This window comes from Phalacrocorax aristotelis, chromosome 1, assembly GCF_949628215.1.
Source record: "Phalacrocorax aristotelis chromosome 1, bGulAri2.1, whole genome shotgun sequence".
In the NCBI taxonomy this organism is placed as follows: domain Eukaryota; kingdom Metazoa; phylum Chordata; class Aves; order Suliformes; family Phalacrocoracidae; genus Phalacrocorax; species Phalacrocorax aristotelis.
Window position 1 is genome coordinate 11,153,079 of NC_134276.1, and position 19,032 is coordinate 11,172,110.

General features: G+C 42.1%; 1 protein-coding gene across 1 annotated transcript in view; it reads left to right on the top strand.

Annotated features, from left to right (window-relative positions):
* The window catches only part of FAT3 (FAT atypical cadherin 3), a 362,856-nt gene that overhangs the window by 27,557 nt on the left and 316,267 nt on the right, over nucleotides 1-19,032 (top strand). The gene's annotated exons all lie outside the window — the stretch shown is intronic.

Here is a 19,032-nt window from a genome sequence, read left to right on the forward strand (position 1 = left end):
CAAAAGCAAAGCTTAGGTATAATTATTTTCTACCCTTAACAAGAAGTTCAGCTCTTCTTAACAGGCAAGATAAAATTATAAATAAGGATTTTCCAGGCACAGCAATGACATGATTTAATTACCTGGTTACATTCATCACTCTGTGGGTGTAAAATAATATGCATTGCTTTTCAGCAGCTATGTGATGACTCCATTTAGGAAGCAGTGATAGTTATGGAATGACTCGCTTCCAGTCACAGTAAATCCAGTCTGTTGATCGTTGTAAATTACTCCGGTCACCTCCACAGAGTTACAATGCTCATGACTTGAATGTGGTGTTAAACCCAATGAAAGGAAATAAGGAGCATGAAACAAGAATTATTTAATCCTAAAACCTATTTTTTGGTCTTGTTCTTATTGTTGGTGGAAGTAATTTTTCATGGAGTTAGCAGTTTAGAATGATATGCCATTCTGTATAATACGCTTCCTTGTAGCATGGTGTTCATCAGTGTTGGCATGGTTGTATAAAGATGGAAATACAGGGAAAGATGCTAAATGTAAACCAACCGTGCTAGCTTTCCCTTGGAGGTGGTAGCATATGAACATCAATGTTAGAAAACAGTATTAATAGAGTTAAAATTTTCAAAATTGTGAACTTCACTACTGCACCAGCCTACGGGAAAACGTGGAAAATACTAAGTGTAAAAGGCTATCTAGAAAAACACTTAACAAGCTGGCTGTTAAATATCTGATGGCTGTCGGGAGCAATCGTGCAGCTGTGGCCCTAGAAGTAGTGAGGAAATTAGAAAATATTAGTCAACAGTTTCAGAAATTTTAGTAAATATGTTAGGTCTGTGGGTTTACTGTGGTTTAAGCAGACTTTTTGTATGTCTTTTTCTAGAGCTTTTAATTGAGAATGTGGTATTAAAACATAAGATTAAAATGTATGTTTTGGCAAAATCAAACTGTTTAGTCAAATGTCAACTTTCTAAACTGAGCATTATGAAAAACAGACGACATTACAAATGCTGTGGATCGCGTCTCAGCATAAGCAGTGAAAAATATTTTTATTCTATTTGTGCTGTAGTCTCTGTGCTGCAGCTGTAAACAGATGATACAGTCAAAACCTTGTGTCCAGAAACATCAAACTTGAATGTCAAAAGTCAAGAGGGCACCTACTCTAATTTCCAGAAACATTAAGACTTGCATATCCTACAGTGCTAAGAGCAGTTGAAGGCATTCGGGCAATATTATTTAGGCAGTTGAACATGAATTTCAATTTTAAACTCCAGCATTTGAAAATTTTGGCCTACCTTCTTATTCATTAGCATCAATTTCAAGTAAATGGTTTCTTCATAAAACAATGGGAGACTGGTCCAAATGCTTCAGTGTTGGTCTGAAAATCTCAAGATTCAACATTTATTGAACTGAAAGGAATTGTTAGGGAGAGTAAGTTAGTTAGTGCATGTCACTCGTTAATAAATTTACCAGGGTTTTTACCCTGTATCTACACTAGTAGGGGCAATAGGCTATAATAAGTTAGGGTCCCTGTTCAGTAAAGCTCAAATCATGTTTTGACATGAGTGGGAATTGTACTCAATATTCCACGTTAAACATACTTAGTTCCTTCCTAGAACTGAAATCTAGTTGGGTGGGGGGTACCCCACAAACCACTCCCCAAACTTTAAAAGTTGCATATATTTGTCTTCTTTCACTCTTTCACAAGTATTTTAATGAAAATGAACCAACCCTGTCACTTGTCCTGTTTCACTGTACTGTTACAGAAGACACTTCATAATCCAGCAGATCAAGACTCTTTTGGATTCTTTTTCTATCTGTTTTCCCAACTGTTCAGTACAACTTAAGCCTTCCTGAAACCACCTTGTGGAACACTTCGGCGCATAGCTGCAGCGAGGGCAATGTGGAGAGCAGGGCTTGGGGGTTCAGGAGTTTACCCTGAGTCGCACTCTTTTAACCCGAGTTCAGAATTGGACCAGCTGTGTCAAATAGGACACAACGTTAACACTCTGCTATTGAACTGGTGGCAACTTAAATGCTGCTGAATGATGAATCAGCTTTCTAGCTGTAGAAAAGAGCCCAAGTCACATATTGAATTAATTTACAGAGAGATAGCTGTTTATTTACTTTCAGTGCAGTTAATTTGTCACTTTTAAACTGACCAACTCTATTGGCTTATGCATCGTCTCTCCTGAAATTTGTGAAGGTAAGCAGGAGTGCGAAGCACAACAAATCAATAGTTTTGGCTGCTGCCCTAATGAAAAGAAGTCTGCAGTATCCATTATAATCATTGGGACATAAACTGGGCCAAATTCATCCTGGTGTGTGAGCAGGCTGGTCTCCAAGCAAGTCTGTGCTTCCAGCAACATTCTGCTCAAGTGCATCATTTTTATTCTTCTGTAATGTTCTGTCTTAATGGTGCCATCCCATGTGCTGAATGAGATGTGCCGGTGCTCCCCAAGGCACATCAATACCAAGGAGGGGAAACAGTGCGGAGAGACCTGAGGAGGAGCTGGCCTGCATGGTGGATCCACACTGCACCATGCTGCCACATGCCTCTTGGCTGGTAGCTTTGTTCTTGTTCCCCTATAGATGTATACAGGTGCATATAGGTGCATCTAACTCCACTGAACTTGACCTGGTTTATGGTGTGCGTGCCACAACAGGCTCTCCTCCATTCAGGTCTGAACAATAGTTTGTGGTCAGCAAGCTTGTGAGTCTCCTCCGTATTGGCCAGTATGGATCTCTCTGCAGAGGGAATACATGCAAATCCTGGTGCTGTTCAGTTTATTAGAGATGTGCCATGGGGGTCCGCCTGGAATTTCCTTCCCATGGTGCTGCTTTTGCCTTGTGCCATAGAGAATCAGTTTTCAGGATTATTGTTGTGTTGATGTATTCACTGTGAAATACTGTAGTTCATATGTGGTACTAACCAGAAGCATAGTGACTGTTTGCCAGCTACAAGTATTTGCTGAAGTGAAATTTTACATGTATTTGGTCCCACAGTCTTGTGAATCACTTCCAAATTTGTCTCAGTGGGTTCACTTTCCTTTTCCAGGAGGCAGAGCCAGTACAAATTTGTAAATCAATAAAAACTCTCCTGAATTAGAAGGCAGCAGTTCCTGACCTGCTCCAACTTCATCCCTGGTTTCCCACTAGTATCTCAGCTAGCAGAATAAATTTCTCATGGGTTTACAACTCAACTCATAGCTAAAAACCTGGTTTAAGACTTTTCTAGAGGTTTAAAAAAAAAAAAGGAACATTTTTTATAGAGGACTCTTATTTGTTGATTCAAGCCTCAATGGAGATTGAGTTTGTCATCAGCCTAGGTGTACTGTTCAAACTCATTGATTTTCTATCTTCATTGGCCTGTTTATCGACTGTTAGTATAAATGTCACAAGCTTGCCATTTAAAATCCCTGCACTGAGGGACGTGTAATGCAATACTGCCATTTACGGATTCTTTTTTTCTGTCTGTCTCGTGTTCAGAACCGCCTGTTTTGGTTTTGGTTTGTTATTTTTTTTTCCTCCCATTCCTCTCATTCTCTTGGGCTCCTGGGAGATGTAATCTATATGATGAAATGTGGTCACCTACAGTCAGAACTAGTCACTGCAAGCTTTCCTTATAGTCAACAGGGAGAAATGGGCAATTGAGAAACATGATTCATTTTACCCTAAAGTAAGTATATGAAATAAGTTGGATTAATCGTGCTCTTAAAAATGTGCATTTTTCTCTGAACTATGAAATGTCCTTGTATGACTAGCTCAGAGGTAGAGGTCTACACTAAATGCCTTGCTTTGGTCAGATGTTACCCACCCCTGTTAACTGTATACCAATTGTAAACAAGAATATATGCTGTCAGGTTCACATGCTAGATAAAATGTGTCGACTCCTCTCTACCGGTTTGATATTTTTTGCCTAATTTCAGGGAATTGTCTTTCAATATGAAGCCTGCACATAAATGTACTTCTCAAAATAAGAACTGAAAAGAAGGTTTTTAAGAGTCTATGAGAGTCGTGCAGCTAATATTTTAAAATTTTTCATTTTCTGAGAACATAGTTCTGGGCCATGTTCAGCACTATGTTCTTTTCCACCTATAGAAAGTCATCAAGATCTGATGCTTTGACCTCACTTGTGGAAGTAGGTGCTTACCTTCCCCTTATGCAACTCAGGGGCTATGGAGAAGCTCGAGCCATTACTTCATCTCCAGTACTGCTTCGTACTGCTCCCACCCAGTGTGTTTCTCTGTGCTCCGTGCCAGTCTGCTAACTGCAGTTCCTTAGAAGAGAACTGTGTAAAAAACCCCACTATATTTCCAGATTGCTGTTACACAAAATGAGCAGAGATCTGTTAAAGAGAGGACAGTGTCCTCTGAGTTTTCATCCTAGTGATGGCTGTGATAGATATAACTAGTCTTCTGGAAATGGTGTCTGTCAGAGGTCCTCCTCTGCCTTCATAAAACACTGGATTTTCTCAGCTCTGGTATGTACACCCTCATAGTGCTGATACCACAGCACAATGGTGTATTTTTCCTGTCTCAAGAGCTGATGGTGACTCCAGCAAATGCATAAGGGTTTGTGAAACCACCTATCCTAGGTGACTAGTTGCCATCTAGCAGTACCTCTTTTCTGGGTGCAGTGGGGACTTGGACAACTAGCAAGACTTCCTGACTTCTCAAAAGGTTGAGTTAGATGAGATCGGTCTTAGCCTAAATGCTGATGTCTTCCTTCTCATTTCTTAATGATTTGGGTTCAGCTAAACAGCATTTTTGACTCAAGCTCCACTTTTTAATCTGGCATGTGTTTCTACTCTGTGCACAGTTGACGTAACAGCCTGGCATGCATAGAGTTTCTGTATTTATCCCTACTCTACCTGTGGATGTACTAGTAATAGCAAGTGAACGCAATCAGTTCTAGAGGAGCAGAGAAAGTAGACACTTTCAGCATCTTCTGCTGCTGAGACTTTGTAGGCTTGAATGGAATTAGTGTGGCAGTGCCCCAGGATGCAAGGAATGACTACCTCCACTGCATAGGTGGGAAAACTGAAGCAATAAGTCTTTTTCTGTGTCCTGGTTTTGGCTGGGATAGAGTTAATTTTCTTCCTAGTAGATGGTACAGTGCTGTGTTTTGGATTTAGGTTGAGAATAATGTTGATGACACACTGATGTTTTAGTTGTTCCTCAGCAGTGTTTACACTAAGTAAAGGACTTTTCAGCTTCTCGTGCTTTGCAGAAGAAGCTGGGAGGGGAGGGGGCACAGCCAAGACAGCTGATGCAAACTGGCCAAAGGGATATTCCATACCATATGAGGTCATGCTCAGTATATAAGAAGGGGGGGAGTTGGCCAGGGGGCAGTGATTGCTGCTCAGGACTGGCTGGGCATCGGTCAGCTCGTGGTGAGCAATTGCCTTGCGCATCACTTATTTGATATATTATTTTATCATCATTATTATTATTATTTTCCCTTCCTTTTCAGTCCTATTAAACTGTCTTTATCTCAACCCATGAATTACTTTTTTTTTCCTGCGTCTCTTCCCCATTCCACCAGGTCGGGGGGAGGGTGAATGAGCGGTTGTGTGATGTTTAGCTGCCTGCCGGGTTAAACCACAACATTCTGCTTCTCAGGAAAGCATTGAAACATCTTCTTAAGTCCCATTGAAATTGAACACAGAGACAAAATAGTGGTATTAATGAAATGTGTAGGGGATCTTTAATGTTCTTGCGAAGCCCATAAGCATGGACTTAAGCAACACTTGCAAAACTTACTAACCTCATTTCCTAAGGTTATTCAGGAGTCTGAGTCTCCTCATTTTCATTGGAACTTTAAATTTAGGCATTAGCTGGCACTAATTTTAACCCCTGTAGAGGCCCCCTGATAAGAACATGAGCTTGAGACGACCCTGTTAACTTCTTATCTTTAGGTGTTTTCAGCCCTGAAATTCAAATGAATAAGCCAAGCCTGTCCTTCATGGTGCTAAAATCTTAAGGATACTATTAAATGACAGTGGAGTGCAAATGATTACAGACTCCATGGATTTATTTATGGTGCCAAGGATAGCAGTCAGATCTCCTGATACCTTTTAAGGTACGTCATCAGTGATAGAAATTCCTGACAAACTGTGGCTGGAGTCTAAGAAGCAGCCACTTGGTGTTGGAAAATGCTAATCATTACTTCAAACGATTAATAATGGAAACTAGAAACACCAGATGATATAGTTTACAATATAACAGACCTGCCTGCACTGTTATATCTCTCTGGAAGACGGGAATAAATTTGTTGCTTCAGACCCTCTGCATCTCATTGCCGTCTTTTAAAATAGTTTTCAGTTATTGTGTACGCAAGTTGAAAGATACTTTCATTTGTTACAATTTGAGTGGTCTGATAAGTATTTATGTGGGACCATTACTAGCATTTTCTTGAAACAAAATCAAGTAAAAATTAAAATAGTTTGAGATACGTAATATTTTCCCATTGCTTGTTTAATTTTAGGAGCTAGTGGGTAAATCTGGGCAGACTCACTTGTAGAATTGAATTCATTGTAGAGTTTTGAGGCATTAGTCTTATATATGTTCTTCATTTTCCTGGTGAGTGTAGGCAAATTTCATTGCCCAGAGCCAGTATTTCAGAGCCACTTAATTATCTCAGGCTTCTAAAACCAGTTTTGAAAGTAACTTCAGGCTGTGCAGCAAGAGAAATGGCAGTGGATGTTGCTGGGAGGTGGCTCAGGAAAGGGGGATGCTCATGGTGGAGGCACTTGCAGCTGCCATCGGGACTGGAGATTGTTGGTCCTCAGCCCGGCCGCGATGGCTTCCTGATCAGTGTCTTTGGGCAGGCGCATGCCAGACAGATCACAGAGCACAGTCCGGGCAAAAATCTGGCCTGTCATCCTGTATGTGTCAGGCATGCATAAAGTATTCCTGGGAACAGCTATTTCTGAGTCTGCGGTACTGCGTTATCGCTGTTCTGTGAGTTATCTCTGGAAGCTTTTAATAGTGCAAGCTTTCCTTCATTTATGATTTTCAATTTTAGGAAAGTAATTGTTAACATTTTTCTTTTTCTTTAAAATTAGTTGGTTTTTTTTAATAAATTCTGGGTCTATGTGTTTATAATTTCCCTGTCATTTGTAGCTGTAAATTAGTAAAGGAACAAGGCTTGTCTTGGTTTCACTAGAGTGAATTTTTTAAAGTTTTTATTTAATAATATGAACCATAAAACAATGCATCATCTTCTGAAAATATTTACCCTAAAGGGCCCTTAGTGTCATTCTGACATGTTTGAAAGTTTCCTAAGTGAGGCCAGTCATGCAGAATTGTTCCATTCAGGCTGTTTATCTCTCTTGGCTTTATACCCCATAAACCAGCTCATGATATATGACTTTTACAGCTAGCTGTAATTTGCATGTTTTCCTTCTTTGGAAAATGTTTAGAGAATCTCCTTTATTATTCAGGATGCTCCTGGTAATAGGACATTTCATCTCAATTTCTGAGTAATTTATGTATTAATAAAGAAAAGTGCAGTTTGTATTTCCTCCTAGCTGTTACCTTTATCACCCTTGAGATTTGTTTCCAAGAGCGTTTTGTACTATCGTGTGTTCTGTTATTCTCTCCCTTAGCACGTAAGCCCAGAAATGACACCTGTGTCATCCTGTGCTTCTGCAGAAAGCTTATGCCCAAAGCGCCAGTGATGAGACCAAGTCACAAGGTAGCCAGTTAGCTGAGACTGGAGGAAAATTGGCTTCCAGTGTGTGGTGATCAGTCTGAGCTTCTGAGCATCAGCTTTATCCTGGCATCACTTCAGACCAGAAACTGCCTTCCTATGTGAGCAATTCATGACAGTTCAGAGGAAACTGGAGAAAAATCCATTTTAGCTCTTCCAAGGCACCAATGGAAGCCCAGGGGCATTGAGAAATGATGCTGTTAATGCAAAACTGCCAACTTGGTTGGCCTCGATGATCTTAAGGGTCTTTTCCGACCTTAACGATTCTATGATTCTATGATTCTATGTGGAGGGCAATGCAAGCAGTCCTGTCCTCCTGGGAGATACAGAGGGAGGATATTTCAACCGTGTCTAAGATTATGTGGAGCCACTTTGGTGTACTGCCTAATCCTTTCCTGAAACAAGTCCAAGAGAGAGGAATGTCCAGTGGCCAATAAAATTGAGGACACATCCTGCCATCTGACCCATGCAGTGGGTTGTGTGGCTTTTTTTAGGGACCAGTAGAACTGGAGAGAGTTGGTCATGGGGCTGGCTTGGAGTAGAGACAGGTGGTAACATAGGACTATCAAAAATATAAGTCCATGTATCTCTTTACCCTGCTTCAGTACATGTGCAGGCTCCAGGGCTTACTTGGAGGCTGCATTAAAGGGTGCTTTTTACGAAGCTGTTTGCAGGTCAAGGGCTACAACTAATGGCAAATCAGGCACGTGCTTGGGAAGCTCTTCCAGTCTTTCATTGCTCCCATTGCTAAAAAAATGTATCATATTCTAAGGCTGTTCTGCTAATGTAGTATTCAAGTTTTGGACCTTCTTAGGTCTTTCTCAGCAAGGTAAAAAGAACATATGAAAAGAAGTCCTTTTGCTGTCAGATCTCTTTCCCTTTGTACGTACATGTTTACCTGAATAGATGCTGAGAGATGAGCTTCTATAGCTCACAGAACAGATTCTTCTAATCTGTAGTCTGCTGTTTAATGTAAACATATTTATTACATTTTATACACTTATGGTGTCTTATTAGCATTGAAGTGTTGCCAGTAAGAAATAACTGAGAGAAAGCCAAACTGAGTGCATGTGGGGAGGGAGTTTTCATTGCAGTTGATTTGAATTAGGCATTCACACTAATAAATTTTTACGTTTCTCAGAGTTATGTTGTCCACTGGTGTCAACCTGATCATTTTGCCAGTGCCTGACAAAAAAGAGATAGTTCCATTTAGTCGTGGTTAGGAGTTTGTCACATCCTTCCGTTTGTCTGGGGATGTGTTGAGGACAGCTCTGCAGGCTCTGTGCCTCCAGTGTTTTGCAGAGTGCGGGGCAGGGACATGGGGTGGGAAGCTGCATGATCTCTCACTGCTGGCTGGGCCCTGGGCAGCCCTCCCTGGCACCATAATTAGGTGACATGGGCATTAGGTTGGTCACATAACATGGGGCAGTGTTCATCTCATACAGCTTTGCTCCCCTGGTTTAACATCTCATGTAGGTTGGACATGAACGTGTCAGTCAGCCAAGGAGAGACGAGTCCTACTCCAGGTGGTGAAATGTGGTCAGGTGGGTCCTGCCCATGGTACCTGCCCTCTGCTTGGGCAAGTCCTACTCCAGGTGTACTCTGGGAGTGGGAAGCGTGTGAAGATATAGGACTGTGTTTAGCTTCCTCTGTGCTCTTTGCGTCAGGGGAATGGGAAAGAAAATGGGGAGCGTGGATCTGCAGAAAGCTGCACTAACCTCCAGCACATCCCGCCATCTAAATGCCTGGGGACATGAGAATGTGCTGCAGAGCTTACGTGCCCCTCCATTTAGGCACACATGTTGGTTTTTTGCTCTTGGGTGTCTGTACCATGACCTGTAGACAGTAAACACACTAGCTACATAGCCAGCTACACCTCAGCTTTGCAGCTGTTCCCCACTAGTGACAGTCTGGTTACCTCTACCACCCTCTTGAGGGAGGCAGCCTGGAGCTGCTTCTCTTAGGAAATACTTTTCAGTTACTTTGATATTTTCATCTTGGAGCTGAGCAAAATGTACTCACTGTACATGTGCAAGTGACAGTTCTCCGAGGCGACAGACTGGAGAGGTGTGTAGCTCTGGGGCTAAGGAGATGCTGGGGTTTGGGTCTGGCTTGAGCTAAGCTGCAGTTTCTGCCAGTGAAAGTCAGTTTTTAGTTACAAACCTGAGCTCATGGCTGTTAGCACTGATGAATAATCATCCTAGCAACTATAAGGAATGAAATTAAACTTTCCTGTTTTGATTTATGTCAGGACTAATTATGAAGAAGTGCTTACATTGGCCTGAGAGTAATCGGATTGTATGTGGTTTCAATAGCTCTCCACTTTCACAGTGTGACAGCTAGATCTGCCCATCTTTCACAGTTGAAGCCTTTGCTTTTTCAGTTTTACTAAAATTTGCATAGCAAATTCATTTCTGATTCTAGATCATTGCAGCCCATAATGAATTATATGCATAAATATTTGGGGATTTGTCCTCTTCATTTGAAAGTTTTACTGAGAATTCATGTTCTGGAAATACAACTCTACACATAGGTTATTAAAAATAGTTTTGCTTCTCACCACTGGTTCAGTTTATAAGGTAAAGATCTTGGAAAAAGAAAAAAATGAAACCCTAACTGTGAATCTGCTGAATTTTTAATAACTTTTTTTTTTTTCCCCAAAAGCTTCATTATTATGAGAGAATAACTATGGGATTTAATTAAATTTACCATAATACCTCACAGTCCCAGAACACCTTTCATCTAAAGTACACAAATTATTTTTCACATTTTAATGAAGGAAGGTCTTTGATGTACAACATTTATGTAGTTTCCCATTTTACTGCAAGGGTGAGAGGTGCAGATAAATTAATAGTTTGATTCTTTTTCTTTGGGCCAGGTGTGGGGGGGGTGACAGTGTAGAAATTCATTAAAAACGGTGAGAACTTGAGGTGTTCCGCATCTCTGTGTTGAAACTGTACTTGGCCATAGCATACAGTGGTGGACGGGACAGATTTTTCCGACTCCCAGCATATCTTTTCATGTGAGACCACCCTTCTTATGCTATGCAGGATCTTGTAGCTGTTTTTAAAAGGACGGGAGTTTATTGTTTTTTCTTGAGGTGGTCTTTAAGGATGAATTGGTTGGTGCTGCACTACTTCTATTGGCTATATTAGGTGGGGTTTATTACCTTGCCTTAATTATCATTAAGCAGTAACTCTTAGGTGATGGCAGATCGCAGTCCAAGCCATCAGCAGCGATTAACGTAGCTTCCTCTGGGATGATAACCTTATATTTTGCTGTTGTGGGGAGAGCCCCAAAGAGTGGCCAGCACCAGCAGCGTGACCCGATCCAGGGACAGCCAGAGACCTGGGCTGTCTGCAGCGGCTCTCAGGGCTGCTGGCACCCAGAAGGGGATCGGAGCAAAATCTCACTGGGGCTTTGGGTCTGATTCTTCTGGGTGGTGCTGGGTAGGCTGCGGGTCCTTCCCAGGGGCGGGGCAGCCTCCCTCAGTTTAACCTTCCCCAGCACTGCTCTTCAGAGACACCCACCTCATCCTTCTCCTTAAGGAAATCCTGAATAGAGCAGATTCAGCCCACGTGAGCTACTTCCATTAGAAGCCTCACAAACTTTTAATGTGTGATGTTTTTTCTTCCACAGTACCGGGATGGAAAAGTGTGTTCTGTGCCTTCAGTATCTACATGGAGATCAAATTAATGGTGTGTCTTCATCTCCGAGTAGTTACATCAGCCATTTGCTAATGAGATGAGGTGCCTTTTGCAAGCGTGTGGCTCCTTTACATCCTAGTGTGGCTCTAGCTTTAATGAGATATCTTCCTTTTAGGAACAGGTAGTTCAGTGCGGGCAGCAAGCTGCTTCTGAGGTACAAAACATACTTCTGGAGAAAGGCAAAATACTCAAAAAGGAAACTGCCTGTGGTGACGTTTGGAGAGGAGATGGGGACTGTTTACGAGCAGGAACAGGACTGGCATTTAGATGTGCTGGCTGAAGGGTAAATGGCAAATCTTTCTAATAAATGTGACCTAATGAACTTAGGACTGCTGACTCTAGAGTTTTGCTCTTCATCAATTCTTTGTCAAACCCATTTCTGCTTCCCTCTAAAGATGGAAGGTAATATTTAATTATGTCTGAATTATCTGAACTATAAAGATTGAATTTGTTGATGCTGGAAGTGGAACAAAAGTGTTCTACTGGTGGCTGGCTATAGCCACTGCTGCAATGCGAAGTGCTGAGCTCCTATATTGTTAGGAGCGCAGCAGGGTTCATATTGTCTTTGTGTAAACATAACAGTAGTTGAAACTTTTTGTGTACGTTTCAGCTCTTTCATGGGGTTTTCCTTTAATTACCTAGTCTTTCATAATGAACATTAATTTGTCACTGGCAAAGATAAAATTTAGCTAATTATCAGAAAATCTGTTTTTTCTTCTCTGTGCCCACAAATTAAAAGTCCTCTGTTACCATTTGGAAGCTCTGTGTAGATGTTGAATGTGGTCAGAAATAACCGTGTGGTCACAGGGAGGGTAACCATGCTGCTTTATGCTGTCAGTCATAATCCAGTCCACTTTGACAAGAGCGCTTTGGCTCCTGGAAAGTCCCTGGAGGGGATGGGAATCTCTGGAAAGGATCCCCTTCCCCAGGTCACCTAGGTCCAGGAGATACCACCTTCCCCAGCATGATTCCTGAAGGGCTGGTCAGCACATTAAACAGCTTTTTCTGAATTAACTTTAATTGCTTGTGAAAAATCCCATCTTTGCAGTAAAATAGGGCTGTGATTCCCAGCTCCCTTTAACCTGTTCTGACTGTGACAGTCAGCCCATTCCTGGTCCTGACTGCTGCTTCCCACCACCTCCCTGCAGTGGCTGTTTTCTCACGTAGCCATTCGGTGAGCCAGTTCAAGAGGGCAACCAGAGGAGGACTCAGCTGTTTTGGAGAGAAGTGAGAGGATCAGTTCCCTGATTGGATTTATGGGCCCTGCAAACACTAGGCATTTTGGTGGAGATAGGGAAGGGAGATGAGGTATAAAGTTAAGGGTTGAGTTGTCCTTTTGATGCTTGTGTGATCTTATGCTGGATTAATGTGACTGTGACCCCATGGGTTTGAAAGCATCCACACAAGGAGTTGCACTGGTATAGTTCATGTCATTAAAATTCGTACTGAGTCATTTATAGGTGTTTACAACTTGTTCATGTAGGAAATTTGTGACTCCCTGTTTTGTAGAGGTTGCTTAGTGAAGAGTCGCCCTGATAAACCAGAATTGATTTTAGCAGGATGGAGGAATGGCTTGGAAGTAACACAGGGTGAGAACTGCTGCTTTGTCCTGTCCTTGGTGTGGAAGCAGCAGCTGTGATGGAGCGAGCAGGATGTTTGCTAACACAGGCATTCAGTGTGTTAGCTGATTAGGACGCTTATTTGCTATGTGGTGTTTATGGTGTGGTCCCCTGAGCCTCAAGCTGAAATCACAAGTCAGAGCAACTATCAGATAGATAAAGCTGCTTACTGTATGTTACAGAGAGAGTTAAAATCTCTCTGGCAGTGTGACTAACCTTTTCATGCCTCACTTTACCTGTCTGTACAATAAGTCTAATGATCATCAGATTGTCAGAGACATTTTTGTTCCAATTGTGAGTCTCGCATGATTAATGGCTTTAAAAAGCTATGAGTGATTTTGATGGAGATGTATCAAAATGCATTGCAGTGGTTGTATGTAATACAGTCATTTGGTATTTGGAGTTGTATAAAGGAGAAGTCCATTCAGGAGTCACTTCTTTCCCATTCTAATCTCCAAGGGGAACTGTAGCATCACGGTGACCTATTTAAGCTAGTATATTTATTCCAAATAATTAGCTATAGAAATGTTATACTGACTTCACTGGACATACCCAACAGCCATGCGCTCAGGTCGCCCGATTGTTTCTTTCAGCCTTCTGAGGCTGAATGATGCTCCGAAACCTGGCTTACTGCAGTGCTGGCTGGAAACAACACAGAAAATAAATTTCAGGACTAAATGAGACAAATCTATACTGTTGCTGCCTGTCTGCCACAACTGCCCTGCCCCCGTTTGGCCTGGCCAACGGACTGGCTGTAGCTCCATGCTGCAGCAAGTCCTATGATTTATCATTTTAAAGGGGTAAAAAATGCAGCTATGGTATTCTTTTTTAGCTGTTCTTGACAGTTGTGGAGCTTATGGTCAGAGGTGGAAAGGGCTGTTGGATGTTCCCCTCGGTAAAACATTCCTTGAAAGAAATAATGGGAGACCATTTTGGTGGACTCGGGAGTTTTTGGAGGAGTTGTGCTCCTGCCTCTCGGGCACTGTGCGAAAAAGCCACTTGGGTGTTCCTGAGCTGGATAATACTTTCTGTGATACCATAAATAACTGATCAGGGCTATGGGGTGAGATGGGGCTCTGCTACTAACCACAACCAGAGGCTTTGTGCTGGGGTATCCCCTGGGCAGAGGGAGGACCTCCAGCCCTGTGCAGCTGGCAGCGTGCTTGAGCTGTGAGCTGCTCACCAGCAGCGCTGGCTACCCCTGGCTGCAGGGCAGCCGGCAGCAGAGCACACCCAGAACGCGCTGCCTCTGTGTCCATGCAGTGGTTTGATGCACGCAACGTGAGCGTAGCAAGGTGGGAAGGCTGTAGGCAAGGGCGCGGCACACCAGGAGCTCAGGTGATGCTTCTCCCTTCATTTACCTTAATAAATAGTCTCGGCAGCTACTAGCTAACCTGCCTGAGTAATTGCTATGTCAGCAAGGAGCCCCGCCATGATGTCCTTGTTTTAAATCCAGTACAAGGCTCACCAGAAAGGTGACAGGAATTAATCTGAGCAACTAATTCCCATTTTTGGGCTTGGGGCCAGGCGGTTCAAGGCAGCACGCAGAAGCTGGGGAAACAGATTAATGCTGCCTGCAGCACATGATATTTTGGCTCAGAAATGTGCTAAAGGAACGCATCTAACATGGCTTCACTGCCTTGCCAAAATGTTTGCTGTGTTATGTGGCATAAAAGATGGTAGTAGTTCTTTTAGGGAAGGATGCTCTGCCGTCTTGTATTCCTCCCATTTTTCTACTCCGTTTCAATAACCGTATTGTTTTCTACCCCACAATCAGAGCTGCAGACCTCTCTTTTCTTTAATGTGATGCTTGACATTCTCTGGTTTTGTTGGATTTAATTTTTTTTTACTTTTGTGTGTGGAAATATCTTCCTTCCCACTACAGTCTAAATTTCAAGCTACTCCCCATCAAACTCCCTGTTGTCTCCACACCACAGTACTTTAATTTCAGAACCGCTTCTCTTTTTTTTTTTTTTTTCTTTTTTTTTTTTTTTGTTTTTAAGGACAGAGCTGGTAATCTTCCTAAAGATTTTAAGAATCTGTTGCTTGTCCTGGCTGGGAATAATCGCATGTGCCAGTGTCACAGCCTGACCTGGCTGTGCAGGGTTAGGGCTCAGTAGTGCAGAAGAGTTGTTCTTATTTAATGGAAGTGCCTAAGGACAAGCAAACACAAAGATTAGTGATGCTACAGCCTTGGTTGAGTTGCTTGATGTCACTGAAGTTAATTTGTTTATTGAATTATGTGTTCTAAAGATGTGTAAGCCTTGGGATGGAAGATATAACAAAGACTTAAAAAAATTATTAAACTACAGAGCAATAAAATGCTTTTCCCTGTCCCTAATCATTCATATATTGTCCTCTTTTTTTGTGCAAATGGTTTTGTGTTTCTAATCAGCTGGTAAGGAAGTTGGTCTCTGGGTAGTGATATTGCTAATGGTGATAAGCAAAGGCAATATGGGGAGGGAATGCACACTGAAAAGTAATGTTCCCTGGTCCTTGTCACCAGCCTCCGTTTTGACTTTTTCATTTGTGGTGGCCATGAGCGATGTTAAAGGTGTCTCCTGGGCAACATACTGCCTGTGTGGTGTGATTTATGGACCGCTATTTCAGAGAAGCTGCAATATTCTGCTTCCTTCTGAATAGAGCTTTGAAAACATGCAGAAGTTGGGAAAATATGATCTGTCTTTTAAAAACAAGATTCACGAACAGATGTATAGATCTATCCTGTGGCCATGCAGATGGACAGAAAATGTTTAGTTGTCATGGCAGCAAAATGTACAGTATCACAGATGAAAAAGAAATATATACATAAAAAAAGTACTGTCTTGCTAGATGTTATGCCATGGCAGCAGCTGCTGAATTTGAGTTTTACTGCCCTGAAACTTCGACCCAAAATCCTCTAGACCACGTTTCCTGTCAGCGGCAAACTCTGCGTCCTGTAACCTTCCTGCGATTTGCCTTCAGAACTCTTCACCTTGGGAGGCATAGGCATTTTAATCTCTAGTTATTTATTTAGATATAGTTTCTCTCTTGAATGGGAACTGGGCAGTAAGCAGTAGGTGGATATCTCTGTTCTCATGAAGAAACTCCTAGATGAATTAACCTTTCTATTTTGTTGTTAATTGAGATTTCCATATTGCTGAGCGTGATGAGTTACACCTTGATGTTAGGGTGGAATAGGAACCATTTAGTCTGTAGTCAAAATTCCCGAATGTCTGTATATAAAAGGAGCAGACCTATCTACGTGTTTAGGCCAAAATAAAACAAACACAGTATCCTTTATATTACGTACTTTTTGCTAGATAATATTGACAATATTTTTTAAGTCTCACATTTTGCTATCTTGATTTTTATTGCCCCCACTGCAGATATTTGGAAACAAAACTACAAAACTTCTTTGTGGCTGTTGATTTCCCTTTCTGGTCTCCTAGGAATGGCAGTGCAGCTGTAGGTTACTACACTGCATGGCCGTGTTTTAACTCTCCCTTCAGTTCCTTAATTAAACTTACAAAAATAGTGTAGCATATTTGTATTATTCATCAGGATATTCTGCTCTGAGAAAAAGAGTCCATGAAAATGAAATTAGACAATTCAGAAGACTGTGTTGTGGTGATGGTGGTTGGGAAGGTGCGGGATCCCTTGCCCGCCAGCACAGGGTCGGGTCACGTGGAGCACCTGCAGCCCTGAGGGCTCAGACCGTGGCAGTGGTGGACCTTGAGGACAGCCTTGGTCTCTCCGTAACTTCCAAAATGGGTGTACAAGCACCCATGGGGTCTGCACCCCTGCCGGTGCAGGGTGCTGCTGTTTCACCTGGGGAATAAGTACAAGGTATGTGCTAATATCAGCGGGAATTACGATACTTGCCAATGGGCACGTGAAAGGATAGTAGCAATTAAGTAATTGTCTGTAGTAAAGTCAGAGCCAACATCAGAATTGCTTCTACTGCCATGTCTTGCTGGATGGTTTTAAACTGATTTTTAAACTGTTTTCCAAAAAAAGAGAAGTGAGAGTTTTATCTTCCACCTGACTTTACCTCTGGTTGCTGGTACCAGTTATCTGCTGTGTGGGTTTCGTGTAATATCGCGAATGTTTAGGGTGCATCCTCTTGGTTACTGCAAATGAGGTGTAGCCACCTCCATTTAAATGACTTTTTTTTTTCTTAGCTGCTTGAAGCAGTTTTTCATTTTTGGAATAAATAAACAGTGCCAGGTTCTCTGAAGGTCAAAACAGTTTACAGAGCTCTTCCCTGCTTGGCTTTTGTTTTCTCAAAAAAGGAAAAAATTAAACTGGGATTTCTGGGATTTTAGGATTAGTTAATGTATTTACCCAGCCTTTAAAAGGTAATTTTCATGGGATAGAGAGATCTTGTTTACAATGTGTATAAAAAGATTAAAAGGAATTAATTTAATTGTGTAAGACTATTAAGTAATCTCCTGCCTTCTGCTGTGAACCTATCATACCTTCAGCTGTGTTACACTTTCTATTTCTACTTCTTCTTAATCTTCAATTAACTAGAAAGCTTTCTCCCATTTTTTTAATTCTGTCTCTTATTCCCTTCCAAAGCCTTCTCTAGCAAAAGCATACATACTGGTGTGTCCTCTCCACCTGTCTATGTCATGGGGTTTCTTATTGTCCCTGCCACCGGCATGGGGCCCTGATTCAGCTAAGTGCTTTTAACCCAATGAAGCCAGTGGGATTTAAATATCTGTCTGAGTGTTTTGGAATGGGATTAGCTTTACTGAACTCAGCCCTTTATGAAAGCAACGATTCAGTGTGTGTAGCGCTATATAGATGGAGAGCTGAGCCTGAGAGAAGATGCTACCGAGAGGAAAGACATGCTCACAGTCATCTTTCAACCACTGAGTATTGAGGAGCCTTCTGTCCATATGGTTTAGGCTTTTAAATTCCTCTGTAAACCCAAATGTCTATTGCCAGAGTTCAAATCCAGTGAACCAGTCACAGGACTGGCCGGTTTTGCTGGGTCCATCTTCTCCTCTTCACCAGCACGATCTTGTTCATACCTAAGGAAGAGAAGTGACTGAGCACGGGGGCACAAGTTAACAGCCAGCCTTGCCTTGATGTAAATATCAATGTTTTAATTTACATCACCTAGCAAGAAAATGTGCTTACTGAGGATGATTTCTCTTTCCCACATCATGTTCTCTCCCTTTCACAGCTGCTGTTTGTTTCCTCTCTTTCCTTTGCACGATCCTTAGGTGTTTATTGCTTGTATACAAGGGGCCAGCACTGTGATGTCTTCTGCCTTTACTCACAAAACAAGACCAATAAATCTTTGTGTTGAATTGCTGCCAGACCCTTGCATTGTCTCTTGCAATGGTCTCTTTCTGTCTTCTCCTAATGACTGCAGGCTTTTCTTTCCAGGGGTGGCAGATGGAGTCGTAGCTCGCTCTGAAAGGGTCTCACCCTACATGGACCCAGAGCATCCTCTTTCTTTTATTAACCTCAGCCTTATTGTGCTGTTGCTGCTCTTCAGAGTTGCCCACGTAATGAAGGAGCACAAGTGCCGCTGAAAGCCAGATTTCGTAAATTTTTTTTTTGGTAGGTTTTAAAATCCAACCTTGTTTCTACATGGGTAGTAAAGCAAAGAATGCCAACGTTCTCATGCTTTCCTGCATGCTTAATTTTGTGTGTTTCTGGGTCAGAATTTGTGTTTGAACTTAGTAGGGCTAAGCACTTCACTGAGCTTAGTCCTAGTTTTGCCCAGCAGTAGCTGGCACGTGCTCTACCTCTTCTGGTGGAAGAGTTCCCCTGACAGCACGGCTCGTTTTTTGCAGTTGTCTTCTGTGGCTCTTGCTCCCTTTGAAGTGTGGCAGACTTCAGAAGTACACCAGCTAGAAAACTTCAACTGTTATTTTTCTCTCTGGGTGCGTATTACTCGTGTGATCACTGGGTCTGATCTTACAGGTGCGTGCTAGAGCTTGCTGCCTTCTTAAAAATGTGCATGCGGCATGGAAAGATTCATGGATATGAGC